Source organism: Triticum urartu, chromosome 7A (genome assembly GCF_056163025.1).
Source record: "Triticum urartu cultivar PI428250 chromosome 7A, HENAU_Tu73, whole genome shotgun sequence".
Lineage (NCBI taxonomy): Eukaryota > Viridiplantae > Streptophyta > Magnoliopsida > Poales > Poaceae > Triticum > Triticum urartu.
Window position 1 is genome coordinate 634,011,083 of NC_141879.1, and position 19,529 is coordinate 634,030,611.

General features: G+C 46.2%; 1 pseudogene; it reads right to left on the bottom strand.

Annotated features, from left to right (window-relative positions):
* Window positions 1-14,341: 14,341 nt before the first annotated feature.
* Window positions 14,342-18,883, bottom strand: LOC125519164 (uncharacterized; annotated as a pseudogene).
* Window positions 18,884-19,529: the final 646 nt, after the last annotated feature.

Genomic DNA, 19,529 nt, shown 5'->3' on the forward strand with positions numbered 1-19,529 from the left:
TAAGCCGGGGCGGCAGCTTAACGGAATCACCCGCCATGAGATCCAGACTCGGACCAAGTCAATGCCATCTAAGCCATTCGCCAAAAGAGCCTTGATTTTCTTTATGGTGGGGGCAAGCGGTAGATGTTCAACAGCAGATAACTTGTCCAGCAGTGGGTGGTTGGATTCGAGGCGCGGAGCACGAAAGCCGGGCAGTGGATTCTCATCAGCCGGGGAAGCATCCTGACAATAGAACCACGTCTGATTCCAATCCTTAGGGTGGCTTGGCGGCTCAGCATATGGGAAAAGGCAATCCCTCCGGCGCTGAATTGAGATACCACCAAGTTCCAGGCTGGGCCCATTGGCGCGCTCATTCTGGCGATTTAAGTAAAACAACTCTGTGAAAAGTAAGATGTTGGGATCTTCTCCAAGGTACACTTCGCAAAAGACTTGGAAGTTGCAGATGTTTGATACAGAATTGGGCCCGATATCTTGTGGTCTAAGGTCAAAAAAGTGCAAGACATCCCTGAAGAATTTTGAGTCGGGTGGAGAAAAGCCCCAGCTCATGTGATCAGTAAAGACGATTACTTCCCCTTCCTTGGGTTGAGGTTTTTCCTCTGACGGATTAGGAGCACGATAAGACATGACTTCTTTCTTGGGCAGATAGCCAGTCTTCACAAAATCAGACAAAGTGCTTTTAGTAACAATGGATTTGACCCAGTTACAGGTCACAGGTGCTTTGGGAGCCTTGGGTGCCATTATGCAGATGAAAGCCTAGGACAAAATAAAATTTCCAGTTCAATTTAACCCGAAGGAAACATTTCAAATTTTATTCAAGATGGTGGCTTACGAAGGGGCCTAATGACATATGGCTAATTATATATGGTCAGTTAAGCCGCTATGAATATCAGAAACAATTAAGTTATTTTAATACCGCCAGGAGTGGGCAAGGCTGTGGCTCGGTAGGGTTTTTTAAGCCGGCGGTGACAGTCGCTATGGTTAATGGGTCTGACAGAAACAGATTTTTGCCTAAGTGTCGCACAAACAAGTTTCGCAGTTGGCAGATATTATTTTGGATCAAACAGGTGTACAGAATAGAAAATATTCTAGACCTAAAACCAGTACAGATGAGTTCATAAGCTTGAATGAGGCCTATATGCAAGCGAAAGGGAATCTATTTGTATTAAAGATGGGGGCGGAACAGCTATCGCGCGAGTTTATACTCCTTTATAGATCGAATCAGGTTGCGGAGGCGAAATCCATAAAGTGTTCATGACGAACAGTGATGAACGCCGGTGAACTTGGAAAACCTAATGGGGATCTAAGATATGGAAGGAAAGGAACTTACGGATGCAGACTGGCTGCGGGGGTGGACCGTTGATCTCTGGTCGGGTTCAGGTTGATGCAGCGGCCTGAGTTGGCGACGACGAGGAGCTTTGCGGCGGCGGCGGCGGCGGAGCTCGAGCAGCAAAGGAATGGCGAGAGGAAGAGGACGACAGAAGAGGGAGAATGGAAAAGACCTTGGAGTCGTGCCTATTTATAAGGAAGGGCCGACTAAGAAGGCACAAGAAACAAGGAGGCCAGGCATCATTATCCAGCGACTCTGATGCCTCGATTTTCGCAATGGTCAGTAAAGATAAAGATTCATTAAAGATATGACAGAATAAAATAGGAATTTAATGGAAGATGATGTCACGGCGGGTTATGACGGATCTAGAAGATGACGTCATGGCGGGTTATAACCTTTTGCGCAGATAGAAGACAGAAGGCTTTCTTCTTAAGGTATTTTAAGATTGACATGAACCGGTTCAAATCAATCTGGGGCCTAATGTTGGGGATATAGCTATTTGTGTAAGCCGCCCAGGAGGGGCCGGGTTACGCAAAGATGATCCATCATATGAAGCCCAAGATCAAGCATGAAGATGGCGGTTCAATAAAGGGTCTAAAGCCCACAGGTGACTTAAGGCCCGTAGTGATAAACCGCCGTAATGGCATGACTTGTATCATAAGGCAGGATTAACTAGTCACCGAGTCGGACACTGTTTATGAGCCGGCCGGGACCCTATAGGCCGCAGGGCGTCAACCCGTGTATATTAGGGGACGACCTGTTGGCGGCTTAGGGCAAGAAACATCTCATCGAGAGCCGGGCATAGCGTATCTCGCTCCCTGGTCATCGAAACCTTATCAATACCAACCCAACTAGATGTAGGCTTTACCTTCACCGTAAGGGGCCGAACTAGTATAAAACCTCTCTCGTGTCCCTTGTCCCATTAACCCCTTTAAGCTTCCTAGTTGCGATGGCTCCACGACTAAGTCCTTACAAGAGGACATCTACCGTGACAATTCCACGACACATCCCATCTTTCATCAACAAGTATCGGTATGTTTTCGAATTCGTTTCATTCATGCGATATGTGCAAATCTTGGAGTGTCTTTTGCAATTAGTTTTCACTTTTCTTTTGTGCACCATGCTGGTATGAGATGGTCGTTGGTTTATTTATAGAATGCTCATTGCACTTCACTTATATCTTTTGAGTATGGATTTATAGAATGCTTCTTGTGCTTCACTTATATCATTTGAAGTTTGGATTGCATGTTTCTCTTCACATAGAAAACCGCCATTTGTAGAATGCTCTTTTGCTTCACTTATACTTGTTAGAGCGTGGGCATATCTTTTGTAGAAAGAATTAAACTCTCTTGCTTCACTTATATCTATTCAGAGAGTTGACAGGAACTGGTCATTCACATGGTTAGTCATAAATCCTGCATAAAACTGGTAGATCACTGAATATGATATGTTTGATTCCTTGCAATAGTTTTGCGATATAAATATGGTGATATTAGAGTCATTGAGGGAGTCCTGAATTAGGGGGTGTCCGGATGGCCGGACTATAGCCTTTGGCCGGACTCCTGGACTATGAAGATACAAGATTGAAAAGTTCGTCCCTTGTCCAGATGGGACTTTCCTTGGCGTGGAAGGCAAGCTTGGCGATGCGGATATGTAGATCTCCTCCCATTGTAACCGACTCTGTGTAACCCTATCCCTCTCCGGTGTCTATATAAACCGGAGGGTTTTAGTCCGTAGGACGAACAACAATCATACCATAGGCTAGCTTCTAGGGTTTAGCCTCTCTGATCTCGTGGTAGATCTACTCTTGTACTACCCATGTCATCAATATTAATCAAGTAGGACTAGGGTTTTACCTCCATCGAGAGGGCCCGAACCTGGGTAAAAACATCGTGTCCCTTGTCTCCTGTTACCATCCGCCTAGACGCACAGTTCGGGACCCCCTACCCGAGATCCACCGGTTTTGACACCGACATTGGTGCTAGTGGGTAGTTGTGGATTGTAGAAATACTTGTGTTGAAGTTTGTGATTCCCGTAGCATGCACGTATGGTGAACCATTATGTGATGAAGTCGGAGCATGATTTATTTATTGATTGTCTTCCTTATGAGTGGTGGTCGGGGACGAGCGATGGTATTTCCCTACCAATCTATCCCCCTAGGAGCATGCGCGTAGTACTTTGTTTCGATGACTAATAGATTTTTGCAATAAATATGTGAGTTCTTTATGACTAATGTTGAGTCCATGGATTATACGCACTCTCATCCTTCCATCATTTCTAGCCTCTATGGTACCGTGCATTGCCCTTTCTCACCTCGAGAGTTGGTGCAAACTTCGCCGGTGCATCCAAACCCCGTGATACGATATGCTCTATCACAGATAAGCCTCCTTATATCTTCCTCAAAATAGCCACTATACCTACCTATCATGGCATTTCCATAGCCATTCCGAGATATATTGCCATGCAACTTCCATCATCATCATATACATGACGTGAGCATTTATGGTCATATTGCTTTGCATTCAGTTTGAGCTTTCATACACTTATAGCTCTAGTGCATCTGTTGCATGGCAATCCCTACTCCTCACATTGACATCAATTGATGGGCATCTCCATAGCCCGTTGATTAGCCACGTCGATGTGAGACTTTCTCCTTTTAGTCTTCTCCACACAACCTCCACCACCATATTCTATTCCACCTATAGTGCTATGTCCATGGCTCACACTCATGTATTGCGTGAAACTTGAAAAGGTTTGAGAACATCAAAAGTACGAAACAATTGCTTGGCTTGTCATCGGGGTTGTGCATGATTTGAATATTTTGTGTGGTGAAGATGGAGCATAGCCAAACTATATGATTTTGTAGGGATAACTTTCTTTGGCCATGTTATTTTGAAAAGACATGATTGCTTTATTAGTATGCTTGAAGTATTATTGTCTTAATGTCAAATGATAGACTGTTGCTTTGAATCACTCGTGTCTTAATATTCATGCCATGATTAGATTACATGATCAAATTATGCTAGGCAGCATTCCACATCAAAAATTATCTTTTTTTATCATTTACCTACTCGAGGACCAGCAGGAATTAAGCTTGGGGATGCTGATACGTCTCCTTCGTATCTATAATTTTTTATTGTTCCATGCCAATATTATACAACTTTCATATACTTTTGGCAACTTTTTATACTATTTTTGGGACTAACATATTGATCCAGTGCCCAGTGCCAGTTCCTGTTTGTTGCATGTTTTATATTTCGCAGAAACCCCATATCAAACGGAGTCCAAACAGGATAAAAACGGACAGAGAATATTTTTGGCATATTTGTGAAATATGAGAAGAAGAATCAACGCGAGACAGTGCCCGAGGGGGCCACGAGGCAGGGGGCGTGCCTGCCCCCCTGGGCACGCCCCTAACCCTCGTGGCCACCTCGTAAGGCGGTTGGTTCCCTTCTTTTGCCACAAGAAGGCTAATATCTGGATAGAGATCGTGTCCAAAATTCAGCCCAATCGGAGTTACGGATCTCCGGGAATTTAAGAAACGGTGAAGGGCCAGAACCTAGAGCGCATAAACAGAGAGAGACAGAGAGACAGATCCAATCTCGGAGGGGCTCTCGCCCCTCCCATGCCATGGAGACCAAGGACCAGAGGGGAAACCCTTCTCCCATCTAGGAAGGAGGTCAAGGAAGAAGAAGAAGAAGAAGAAGAAGAAGGAGGGGGGCTCTCTCCCCCTCGCTTCCGGTGGCACCAGAGTGCCACCGGGGGCCATCATCATCACCGCAATCTTCACCAACAACTTCACCGCCATCATCACCAACTCTTCCCCCCTCTATGCAGCAGTGTAACCCCTCTTTTACCCACTGTAATCTCTACTTAAACATGGTGCTCAATGCTATATATTATTTCCCAATGATGTATGGCTATCCTATGATGTTTGAGTAGATCCGTTTTGTCCTATGGGTTCATTGATGATCGTGATTGGTTTGAGTTGCATGTTTTATTATTGGTGTTGTCCTATGGTGCTCTCCGAGTCGCGCAAGCATGAGGGATTCCCGCTGTAGGGTTTGCAATATGTTCATGATTTTCTTATGGTGGGTGGCATGAGTAGCATAAGCATATACCCGAGTAAGTAGGTTGTTTGCGTATGGGAATAAAGAGGACTTGATACTTTAATGCTATGGTTGGGTTTTACCTTAATGATCTTTAGTAGTTGCGGATGCTTGCTACAGTTCCAATCATAAGTGCATATGATCCAAGTAGAGAAAGTATGTTAGCTTATGCCTCACCCTCAAATAAAATTGCAATAGTGATTACCGGTCTAGTTATCGATTTCCTAGGGACAAATAACTTTCTCGTAACAAAAAGCTCTCTACTAAAACTAATTTAGTTGTGTCTTTATCTAAACAGCCCCTACTCTTTATTTACGCTCTCTTTATTATCTGGCAAACCTATCCAACAACACCTACAAAGTATTTCTAGTTTCATACTTGCTCTAGGTAAAGTGAACGTTAAGCGTGTGTAGAGTTGTATCGGTGGTCAATAGAACTTGAGGGAATATTTGTTCCACCTTTAGCTCCTCGTTGGGTTCGACACTCTTACTTATCGAAAGAGGCTACAATTGATCCCCTTTACTTGTGGGTTATCATCCTTCTAAGAAGAAGAAAAAGAAAAATGATAGGACTTTGCATGCTTCTGGTGAACCTGTTGTTGACACGCCTGGGAATCCCGATGATATTTCTATTTCGGATGCTGAAACACAATCTGGTGATGAACATGAACCTAGTGACAATGTTAATGATGATGTTCATGTTGATGCTCAACCTAGCAATAACAATGATATAGAGATTGAACCTGCTGTTGATCTTGATAACCCACAATCAAAGAATCAACGTTGTGATAAGAGAGATTTTGTTGCTAGGAAGCACGGTAAAGAAAGAGAACTATGGGTTCAAAAACTCATGCCTTTTCCTCCTAAACCATCCAAGAAAAAGGATGATGAGGATTTTGAGCACTTTGCTGAAATGATTAGACCCATCTTTTTGCATATGCATTTGACTGATTGGCTTAAAATGAATCCTTATGTTAAGTATATGAAAGATATTGTTACAAATAAAAGAAAGATTCCGGAAGCTGAAATTTCCACCATGCTTGCTAATTATACTTTTAAATGTGGAATACCTAAGAAACTAGGAGATCCAGGAGTACCAACTATACCACGCTCCATTAAAAGAAACTATGTTAAAACTGCTTTATGTGATCTTGGAGCTGGTGTTAGTGTTATGCCTCTCTCTTTATATCGTAGACTTGATTTAAATAAGTTGACACCTACTGAAATATCTCTGCAGATGGCCGATAAATCAACTGCTATACCTGTCGGTATTTGTTAGGATGTGCCTATTGTGGTTGCAAACGTTACTATTTTAACGGACTTTGTTATTCTTGATATTCCCGTGGATGATAGTATGTCTATTATTCTTGGTAGACCCTTTTTGAATACTGCAGGGTCTGTTATTGATTGCAACAAAGGCAATGTCACTTTTCATGTTAATGGTAAGGAGCATACGGTACACTTTCCGAGAAAACAACCTCAAGTCCACAGTATCAATTTTATTGGAAAAATTCCAACGATTACTATTGGAGGTTTTTGAATTCCCTCTTCCTACTGTCAAGAAGAAATATGATATTCTTATTGTTGGGGATGTGCATATCCCCGTTGAGGTAACCTAGTGTTATTCGAAAATTCTCCGGTTTCATGTTATTCGGAAAGAGTTTGTTAACAATACTTGATCAACCTTGTTAGTGGATTCCTTTTTGATGAGCATGAGATGGATGAGGTTAGAAAGCACAACTTTCTGTACCCTCCTTTTACTTTCTGTTATTTAGATTAAATAAAGCAAAAATAGTATTTTCTGCCTGTTTTCTGAATTTATCCTTGCAATAAAAAAATACCCCGAAAATAAAAGTTCTCCAAATGTCCCGAAAATAAAATGTGATTTTTTGTAGAATATTTAAGGATATCTGGCACTGAGAACACACCAGGGGGGCCCACCATATGGCCACGAGGGTCCAGGGCGTGCCCCCTGCCTCGTGGGCCCCACGTGGCCCCCCTCCACTTATTCCTACACCCACTCACTTCGTCTTCCTCCATAAAAAATCCTCCTATAGCTCAAACCTGTGTTCTAGCTCATCTTGCTGCCATTTTTTATCTCCTTGCTCAAAGCTCTATTCACAAAACTGTTTGGGGAGATTGTTCTTCGGTATGTGATTCATCCAATGGTCCAATTAGTTTTTGTTCTAGTGCTTTATTTATTGCAAATTTTTCTGCCTAGGTGACCCTGTTCTTGAGCTTGCATGTCAAATTTATATGGTCCCAAGTAGTTCTAATGCATGATATAGTCTCTAGGCACTTGTGGGAGTAGTTGCTATCAATCTTGTTGAGTTTGGTTCACTTTTATTTGAGTCACTAAAAATTTCAGAAAATTTCAGAGGGAGAATATGTTGAAGAGATTGTTGAGAGACTCCTCAAGCCGGAGTTCGAAGGGAAAGGAGAATGAAGAGAATGAAGCCCAAGTACAACCTTCCTCGCACCGCGGAGGTTCGGCAGTGTGAATGGCCTTGTGATACATTCTTGAAGGCCGCCGGAATTTATGATGATTTTTATTACTTGGCTGAGAATGCAGGCCTCACCGACTTCCTCCACGACCGGTTCGAACAGTATCTCCTACTCACTAATATTTTTGTGCTAAATTTTCATTTCCATGCTTGTAGTAGTAGTAATTAGAAGAAAACCCAAAAAGATTTCTCGTTCTTCTTTTGCTTGTTGGAAGCTTTCCCGTGTAAATAGTTTTACTTTATTTCTTTTCTTTGGGGGTCGAGAGGAGAAGACCATGATGAAAATGTTGAATGGCTCTCATATGCATTGTTGTTGATTTAACCAAGAGCCCATATTACCTTGTCATCTCCCTTGTATTAAATGCTTGCAGATTCCAGCTTAGTCCAATGCACGTGCACTATTATTATTATCCACACCGTTCGGTCGTGCAAGTGAAAGGCAATAATGACGATATATGATGGACTGATTGAGATGAGAGAAGCTGGTATGAACTCGACCTATCTTGTTTTTGTAAATATGATTAGTTCATCGTTCCTGATTCAGCCTATTATGAATGAAACATATTTGCAATGACAATTAGAGATTATAGTTGCGCATGCCATGCTTAATTAGTTAGGAGTTTATAATGGTTTACCTTGCGTGCCAACATGCTATTAAATGGTTGTGATGTGGTATGATAGGGTGGTATCCTCCTTTGAACGATTCGAGTGGCTTGACTTGGCACATGTTCACGCATGTAGTTGAAACAAAATCAACATAGCCTCCACGATATTTATGTTCATGGTGAATTATATCCTACTCATGCTTGCACTCAGTGTTGATTAATTTTAATGCATGTTCATGACTGTTGTCGCTCTCTAGTTGGTCGCTTCCCAATCTCTTTCTAGCCTTCACTTGTACTAAGCGGGAATACTGCTTGTGCATCCACTTCCATAAACCCCAAAGTTATTCCATATAAGTCCACCATACCTTCCTATATGCGGTATCTATCTGGCGTTTCAAGTAAATTTGTATGTGCCAAACTGTAAACCTTCAAATGAAATTTTGTTTTGTATGCTCGAATAGCTCATGTATCAACTAGGGCTTTCTATATCTTCCATGCTAGGTAGGTTATTCTCATGAGGAGTGGACTCCGCTCCTCATTCATGAGAAAATGGCCGGTAACCGGGATGCCCAGTCCCATGCTCAAACCAAATCAAAATAATTGCAAACAAAACTCCCCCAGGACTGTTGTTAGTTGGAGGCACTCGTTGTTTCGGGCAAGCCATGGATTGATGCTTGTTGGTGGTGGGGGAGTATAAACTTTACCATTCTGCTTGGGAACCGCCTATAATGTGTGTAGCATGGAAGATATCGAGATCTCTCGGTTGTTATGTTGACAATGAAAGTATACCACTCAAAATATTATTTATCTCTATTTCAAAACTCGAGCTCTTGCACCTCTACACATCTCTTCTTCCCTCTGCGAAGGGCCTGTCTATTTACTTTTATGTTAAGTCATTATCCTCTTATTAAAAAGCACCAGTTGGAGAGCACCGTTGTCATTTGCATGCATTACTATTAGTTTACATTGAGTATGACTGTGGCTGGATCTCTTTTACCATGAATTACAATGTCTAGTCAGTCCTTGATCTTCAGGGGTGCTCTGCATTTATGTTTTGCGGTCTCAGAAAGGGCTAGCGAGATACCATCTTTGTTATATCATATTATAATTGTTTTGAGAAAGTGTTGTCATCCGAGATTTATTATTATTTCTCGCTAGTTGATTATGCCATTGATATGAGGAAACATGAGACCTAACTGTTATTGTGAATATGGTTAGTTCATAATCTTTGCTGAAAACTTGAATACTGGCTTTACATATTTACAACAGCAAGAGCAAACAGAGTTTGTAAAAGTTTTTCTTTATCACTTTCAGTTTGTCAACTGAATTGCTTGAGGAGGCAAAGGTTTAAACTTGGGGGAGTTGATACATCTCCATCGTATCTACTTTTTCAAACACTTTTGCCCTTGTTTTGGACTCTAACTTGCATGATTTGAATGGAACTAACCCGGACTGACGCTGTTTTCAGCAGAATTGCCATTGTGTTATTTTTGTGCGGAAATAAAAGTTCTCGGAATGACTATTTTTGAAATTAAGAAAAAATAATGGCGAAATAATCAACACCAGGGGGCCCACACACTGTCCACGAGGGTGGAGGGCCCCCTGAGGCTCCACCGACGTCAACTCCAACTCTATATATTCACGTTCGGGGAGAAAAAAACAAAGAGAAGGATTCATCACGTTTTACGATATAGAGCCGCCGCCAAGCCCTAATCTCTCTCGGGAGGGCTGGTCTGGAGTCCGTTCGGGACTCCGGGGAGGGGAATCCGCCGCAGTCGTCATCATCAACCTTCCTCCATCACCAATTTCATGATGCTCACCGCCGTGCATGAATAATTCCATCGTAGGCTTGCTGGACGGTGATGGGTTGGATGAGATTTATCATGTAATCGAGTTAGTTTTGTTAGGGTTTGATCCCTAGTATCCATTATGTGCTGAGATTAACTTTGCTATGCCTAATGCTTGTCACTAGGGCCCGAGTGCCATGATTTCAGATCTGAACCTATTATGTTTTCATGAATATATGTGAGTTCTTAATCCTATCTTGCAAGTCAATAGTCACCTACTATGTGTTATGACCCAGTAACCCCGAAGTAATCGGGACCACTCCCGGTGATGACCGTAGTTTGAGAAGTTCATGTATTCGCTAAGTGTTAATGCTTTGGTCCTGTACTCTATTAAAAGGAGGCCTTAATATCCCTTAGTTTCCAATAGGACCCCGCTGCCACAGGAGGGTAGGACAAAATATGTCATGCAAGTTCTTTTCCATAAGCACATATGACTATATTCGGAATAAATGCCTACATTACATTGATGAACTGGAGCTAGTTCTGTGTCACCCTATGTTATAACTGTTGCATGAAGAATCGCATCTGACATAATTATCCATCACTGATCCAATGCCTACAAGCTTTTCACATATTGATCTTTGCTTAGTTACTTTTCCATTGCTACTGTTACAATTACTACAAAAACTGCTACTGTTACTTTTGCCACCATTACCGTTACTTCCGTACTACTTTGCTACTAAATACTTTGCTGCAGATATTAAGTTTTCTAGGTGTGATTGAATTGACAACTCAACTGCTAATACTTGAGAATATTCTTTGGCTCCCCTTGTGTCGAATCAATAAATTTGGGTTGAATACTCTACCCTCAAAAACTGTTGGGGTCTCCTATACTTGTGGGTTATCATATGTACATGCATGACAGAAAACATGACCTACTGTGATAAACACGTATTATCACGAAAGTGTATTTTTTTGTAGTGATCCACTTGCAACAAAACGAATCCACGGATCAAATTCTACAAAACATCATCAAACCAACAGCACAAAAAAATTGGTGAGGCTATTTTTGTGGGGATTTTCGAAATTGGACAAAAACACACAAAATTAGGCTAAAAACGGGTGTAGGGAGTCCAAATTCGTGATCAACCATGGCTCATGATACCAAGATGATGTAGGGCGGAACCCTAGGGGCCGATATTTCCCGATTTGGAGGGGGGTTCCCGACGAACACATGAGGGAAAACACGAGGGGAAACGAGAGGAAACACTCAAATCAACGAGATTCGATTACACATGTGCTAGATCCACATACACATAACGAGACACACGATCCAAAGTCAACACAAGAGGATACAAAGGGTAGTTCTTCCCGATCCGTGAGGAGACGGGTTCTTGAATCCACGGGGGGATCTTCCCTTGACGGGATCTTGAATCCACTTGGGAGATCTTCTCTGCGAAGGCCTTGGTCTCCAATGAAGTAGGGGTACAAGTGGCTGAGCAATGCTCTAATCTCGAAAATGAGTTATCACGATGCTACCCTAAAACGTGGGCGGAGTTGGAGTATATATAGGCTATGGGGGCGAAGAGGTACATGGGCTTCGGCCAAAGTCACACACGCAGGCAGGGTCCGGATGATCCGGATGGTGGTCCGAATGATCCTGGCGACCTTCCGGATCGTCCGGAGGTGTCGTAGGCGCTGCCGGGGGTCCGGTCGTCCGGATCCTGGTCCGGATGTCCGGCTTCGTCCGGATGATCCGCGCTGGGGTCCGGATGATCCGACTTCACGGGAAGGCCTCCTGTACTCTTCGAGCTATGTAGCCGGATCATCCGGGCTGGGTCCGGATCGTCCGGGCAAGTCCTGACTTGTCCGTTTTCTTCTCCGTCTTCGCGATTGCTTCTCTTCTTCGCTTGTACTTGCTCTTTAGTTTCTCCATGGCTAACTCCTTGGTACCTGAGTATACAAAGTGTCTCCGCTTGAGGTAGTAGCCATGTCTCGTAGGTTTCGAAGAGGGATTGCGAGAGGAGAGATGTCATCTTGGTCTCGAGAGCTCTTGCACGTGCATGTGTCATCGGTTCACTTGGTGCTTGGGTAGACGAAGGTAAGTCCATGAAGATGACCTTGAGATACTCCGCATCACTTCATGCACAGTCGCGCAATCTGCGATCGCCATCATCATAGAATCGGGCATAGACTAGGAGAGCGCGGCTAACGCATCGTCGTCCTTGTCATGATCAAACTCTGTGTTTCCCTCAAGGTTAACCACACGCCAAGCAATCAGAGAAACACCCTTATCTTCACGGCCCATAGGTCGTAGTTGTAGTCGCTCACATCGGGTACTAAATCGGGACGCGGCTGGCCCTCGCCGGCATGCGCGTCACGAACGCCCCTGCTGCAGTCGTACCTACATCATCGATCCTCTTAGGCGGCTGCGTGTACTTTTCGCCGCTGCCGTTTTATTTTTTTTAGAATTTTATCATTCATATCACGAATCAGTATAAAGAAATTGACTCTTACAAGCACACTGAAACGCAAACACAAAGGACCATGAAGATCTCTAGAGCCCTGTGTCATCATCCCTGAATCTTGAGAGAAGACCCCCGCAGCAGAAGGATCTGCAACCAGTCACAAGCAGGTCATTATCTTCGACCTCGGTACAATTGCCGCCACGCTGCTTCCTTCTTTCTTGACACCAGCGCTGAGAGGGCATAGACATCAATCCAACATACCTGCAACAGCCGTCGTCTTCTTTGGCTTTGAGTACCGTGAAAAGTGTCCCTTTCGGAAGGAAGAAAACTCAAGTCATCCGACCGATCCAGCACCGCGGCCGGGCCATCCGCCCGGGCAAAGCAGGATCTCCCACCAGCATCAACACAGAGGATCTCCCACGTAGACAGTAAAGTTTCGGTGAGCGAACGCGAACCCAGAGACGAGTCGCATAAAATTTACGTCTTTTCTGTTTCTTTCTTCGAAATATGTATTTGGCAACCCTGTGCCCGATTGCAAAATCGCCACACCACCTGGATGCCGTCCAAACGACTCCTCAGCCACGTGATCCCGATCGCTTGCACCACCTCCCTTTGCTCGCTCGCAAAACTGCATCTCCCGCACTTGTTTTTCCTGCTTCTGCTTCTTACTTCCTGCGCTGCCGCTCGCTGAGATCCCCCTCTCTACACGGCCCTGAGCCCCTGACCTAAACAATGTGGCTCGCCGGCAGTGTCTCCTTCCCCGAGCTCACTCATGGGGAGATGGATGGGAAGTGGGCCTGACCCGTGGGGGTGGAGGCGGCATGCAGTGGTTGCCGGAGGTTGCTGAGCCAGCGACGTGGTTGTGGGGCACAACAGGGCGGATGCATCTCAGCAAATAAATTACGCTCTGATGGATCGACGAATTTTCTCACGTTCCGTTGATCGCCTGTCATCCAAGCCTTGCAGAAATCGATGACACATATAGCTACCTATCTGACAACAATGCATCTATATATCATATGTATGCATGTGTGTTTGTGCACTTGCAGCAAGCCATGCGTACATGCAGAGGATTTGATTCCCTCCAAAAATGCAAACAATGGCGCACTAGCTATGATCGAGTTTTTCTTCAGACAACATGCATCAGTTAGTCTGAAGTTTTCCTTCAGACAACAGCAGCTGGTGCAACACGTGGATTTCTTTCTTCCATTTGTAGATGTTCATACTACTCCACTTACTAGGCCATCTTGATGGATGTCTCAAGCCGCTGCAACAGCAGTGCCAATAGTAGATTTTACATCATGGCCAGGAAAAAAATGTTTAAAAATTTACCCCGGTAACTTTTATGTAAATACCTTGATAATATGCACAGTACCGATATGATAATTTGCACACAAACACCTTGGTAACATTTTCGCCCCGAAGAAAAAAAATATCGAAAATATACTCCCAATAATTTCTATGTAAATAGGATGATTATATACACATTGTATGCCTAGTAACTTACTTAGCCTACGTATAACTTTTGGCTCTGGAAAAAAATTGTTCAAGAACCCACACCTTAGTAAATTTCGTGTTAATACCTTGATAATATACACACAACAGATATGATAACTTGCACACAAACACCTTGGTAACCTTTTGACCCGAGATTTTTTTGGACAATATAACCCCGCTAACTTGTGTTTAAATAACATGATAATATATGCACGGTAGGCGTGGTAACATACTTGGCGTAGGCGTGTAAACTTTTGGCCAGGGAAAAAAGTTGTTTAAAAACATATCACGGTAACTTATCTGTAAATACATTGATAATATGCACACCACATATACGATAACTTGCGCATGAACACCCTGATAACTTTTTAACCCTAGAGGGAAAATTGTTTGAAAACATACCTCCATAATTTCTGTGTAAATTGCATTCTAATATACGCATCGCAGACTCGATAACTTACGGATAAACACAATGGTAATGTTTTTGACCGAGAAAAAGTAGTTGAAAACATACCTCATAACTTATGTGAAAATAGCACGATGATATACGAAACACATACTCGATAACTTACATATAAACACCACAGTAACTTTTTTTGATAGGGAGAAAAACTTGTTGAATAATATAACCTCAGTAACTTACATGATAACTTAGTACAAACACTGTGATAACTTTTTAGACCGGGAGAAATAAAAGTTGTTGAAAACGTTTACCCCAGATAACTTATGTGAAAATAACACGATAATATACGAACTGCATGCTCGATAACTTATGTATAACAATGCGGTAATTTTGACCAAAGGGAAAAAAGTTGTTGAAAAACATACCCCATTCCTCATGGTAACTTATGTGAAAATAGCTAGGTAATATGTGAACCGTATACCCGACAACTTACGAGAAACACCACGGTAATTTTTTGATCGGGAGAAAGGTTGTTCAAAACATACCCCGGTAACTTATGTGAAAAATAGCATGGTAATATATGAACCACGTACCTACTAAATTATGTATCAAACACCCGCGGTAACTTTTGACCCATGGGGGAGGGGGGGGGGTTGCTGAAAAATATAACCCCGGTAACTTATGTGGAAATAGCACTGTAAGTTGCATACCACAGGCTTGGTAACTTATGTAGCCGAGGCATGGTAACTTTTGACCTGAAAAAAAGATTCGTCGAAACAAACTAACATGGGATCTAGTTTCGAAAATCTCATCGCGGCGAATATTTTATGTGAAAACGATTTTTGCATCGGATCAACAGTTTAAGCTATAAAACATTTTGAATTTTTGAAATAGGAGAGAATCTAATATGACATCAGCTTTTCTGTCCTCTAGTGCATGTATGTAATTAGAGAGAGGGATGGACGTGGAAGAGAGTTAATCACAGAGTGTGATAGTTTTGCTATCGACCACACATGTGCTAAATATCACGGTCCTTCTTTCTTTTATATTCCTTCTGATCCTACTAAGACGGTCTTGATCCGTTTTACCCGCGCCATCCTTTGGACGTGATCGTGGCCGACGATTACACGATATACACATGGAAAAGTAAGCACTGGCCCTATTCAGCCGCAGCACGAACACAGCGTGCCTCTGGCGTTATATTCAGAAAATTCAGAAAACAGAACACTAGCGTTACAGGTTCAGGTTCATTGAGATTAACACAACAGCTGCCGTTCGCCATGGACGGGTACAGCAGCTCCTCCACCTCCGCCCGAAACTCCCGCTCCACCAGGGCACATGTGGCCGTTGAGCTTCTTCACTGCGAGCCTCGCGCCGCCTTCTAGCTCCGCCAGGAACACCAGGCCGTAGCGACCCGACCTGATGATCAGCCGGGCTGAAGTTGTTCGTCGCCTTCAGGATGTCCAAGAACGTGACGCTTTTCCTCGCCGGGTCGCCGCCGCCCGCCTTCTCCAACATGAGCAAGATCGTGTCCTTGGACTCATCCAGTGCAGATCCGACATGGAGTAGTCGAACAGGGCCGCACTTTCCGCCGTCTCTGACGGATCCGTTCGATTTCGACATGAACATTCTGATGGCGATCACGGCGAGTCCGAGGCTCCGAGCAAGACGACGATGGCATCCACACCGAAGCAGGCACCAAGAACGATGGCCACGAGGATTCTTTTGCCCACGGTCTTGGACAACGAAGCCTTGCCTGTCGCCGCCCATGTTTTCTTGCCGCAGCGGACCGAGAATCCGGGATCGCCTCGCCGCAAAGCTTCAGATTCCCCGCCGGGAACGCATTGAACTGCCCAGAGAGGTTGTTGTAGCTGAGGTCAAGCACCTGCAGCGTCTTCATCTGCCAGACCTCTCGCTGGATCGCGCCGGAGATGTCGTTGTCGCTCAGGTTGAGCGTGGCGGCGATGTTGGGCAATAAGCCAAGGCGGGCTCGGACGCGTGCGCGTGTGTGTGCGCGCGCTGGGCACGTCGGGTCCGGCCCGTGGCAGGCGCGGGAGCGTGCGTGCGTGTCCGTGGGTGCGTGCGTGTGTGCGCGAGTTAGTTGGCGCAATGTGCGGGTGTAGTGACCGCGTCGGGCGTGAGTTGCGGCCGCGGCGATCGCGTGCGTGCGCGAGCCGGAGCGCGCGGGACGTGGCGAGTGGGTGAGTGGGTGCGTATGAGCGCGGGATGGCGTGTCTGCGCACGCAGGTATAAAGCCCCCATCCCACCTGTGCATTTTTCCGTGGTGAGCGAGATCGAGCTCGAGGTGAAAAACAGAAAACGCCGTTCGTGCGGCAGGTGTTTGTGCGCCACCAAAGTTTCTGTGTGTGTCTTCTTCCTCTCCGATCGTGTCTACGGTGATCGCCGGCGGGTGCGGACGGAGCTGCGCCAACACCTGGTAGTACACGCGTCCCTGCATGACCGACGCCCCATTCGGCGTCACGGTGAACACGAGAGGCAGATAGCCCGGATTGAACTCCGACATGGCCATCGCCGACGTAAGCAGCTGCACCTCCATCAGCGACGGCGATATCTCCCTGGCGAAGTGGTTGCCGGACAAGTCCACGTAGTAGAGCCTCTTCATGGCACCGAGGCAGCTCGGGCTCGGGCCGGTGAGACGATTCCCGGCGAGGTTCAGGACGTTGAGGCCGTCAGTCTGTACTTCCATGACGATCAGCCGGATGCTGCTGACGTTGTCGCCGACGCAGCCGGCGTTCAGCAGGGTCTCGCGCGCCGAGGTTGCACGACCCGAGCAGCGCGGCGAGGTCCTTCACGTCCTTGCAACCCCGGAGGTTCCAGAACATGCCGCTCATGTGCTAGTAAAAGCGTAAACGATCAACGAGAGGAAGTGCAGCTCTCGCATGTTGCCGATCTCCGGCGCCAGCTACCCGGTGATCTATCTCGTTGTTAGCCACGCGCAGGGCCGTCATCGATGTACAGGAGTAGATGCTGGAGAGATCATTAGGAAAGGGCCTGTAAAACTCCTGTAAGAGGCCCGTACGTTTAGCATTTTTGGGCATAGTGACGGTGAGGTTGTTGGAGGCCAGGTTCAAGACAGCCCCGTAAGTTCCTTCCGTAATTCCAGCCCCGTAAGTAGCATTTTTGGGTTCAAGACGGTGAGATTGGCGAGGCGGGAGAAGTCAAAGGCTCCGAGGTCACCGCCGAAGCAGTTCGACCGAAGGTCCAGGTACCGGAGGCTGGTCCTGTTGCCGAGCGCCGGCAGGATCGTGCTGGTGAGGTTGTTCTTCCTGAGCCGGAACTCCTCCAGCATGTGTGAGCTCGCCCGTGAGCGCATTGTAGCTTGTAGCCTTGTAGGTGAGGTCGAGCTTGCGAGATTGGTGAGCATGGCGGTTCACAGGCGATCGAGCATCCCCTGTATTTGAACGGGAGCGCCAGCTGCTCCAGAGACGTCACGTGAGCTTGTTGAGGTTGGCGCAGCCGCGAGCAGTTCCCGAACCCGGGCCGGGGGGACGGGTGCATGGCCCCGCCGAACGCGTTGGCGGAGACGTCGAGCACGGCGAGTGCCGGGCGGATCACGCACTGGGAGGGAAACTTTGCTGGCATTGAGCAACACGAGGGCTCGGGAACGTGGATTTTCGCACGAGGGCTCGGGGTCAACTGCCAGACAGACAACGGACGGGAACCGCCCGGACAAATAGTTGCTCTAGCGCGAGGCGAGCGCACCGCCCGACGACCGGCACGTCCGGGTGCGCGCCGGAGAGGCGGTTGTAGCTGACGTCGCCGACGGAGGCATTGTGCAGGGAGAGCAGCTCCGCGGGGATAGAGCCGGCGGGGCCGTTGCTGGAAAGGTTGAGGTGCGTGAGCGCGGCGAGCCTAGCCACCGCCGGCGAGATCGTCCCGCCGAGCCCACGGCCGGCGAGCGAGACACGCGTGACTGCGCCGCAGTCCACGCCCTCCCACTCGCGGCAGTCCGGCGAGCCCCGCCATGAAACAGCGATGTCGTCGCCAGGCCGCGGCGACGATGACGGCCACCATCACCATGGCTCCCACCCAAATGACGACCCGCCGTCCCCGCCACGTACTCCTTCACGCAGCGCCCCATTTGGATGCGGTTGCACCCGGAGGAGGGAGGACCTTGACTTGCCGGAGAGGCGGCGCAGCGACCGCTCGAGGAGGAGCTCCATGTCAGCCTAGTACTCCTGGTCCATCGCGGCGGCCACCGCGAGGAGGTGCGGGTGTTGCTGTGGCTCCTGCTCCTCCTCATCATCGTCCAAGAGAATGATCTCCTCCTTCACGGAGGAGCCAGGTGACGGGGAGGATGATAGCCCCGGAGAGCGACGATGGCGGCGCCACAATCCTGATCTGGTCATGTCCGCGCTGGAGCGGCTTGACCGGCATCGATGCGCAGTAACCGTTGCACGCCAGAAACGCTTTTGGGTTTGGCCTGGCGGTCACGCACATGCCCACAAACCTCCCCTTGATTTGCATCTGGTTTGCCGAAAAAAGGATGGGCAAACGTGTTCGTGGACGAATAGGGATCTGCGTAGGATGACAAAGTGTCCTGCCGTTTTGATGGTCCGGCCTTGTAGATACCCAAAGAGTAGCATCCATGCATGTGGACCATTTATGATAGTGAAATCCCCAAATCTTCTGAAGGCTCCTCCAAAATGTCCATTCGCTTCTTTTAAACTGTCCAGATTAAAGCTAGATAACAAAGACGTTGGGGCATTTTTAACCAGTAAAAACCCAGATATTATTTACCATAATAGCCTTCTAAACATTCAATTTGCTTCTTTTGCTTTGATTGATTATTTTATGTCTAGATGTGCT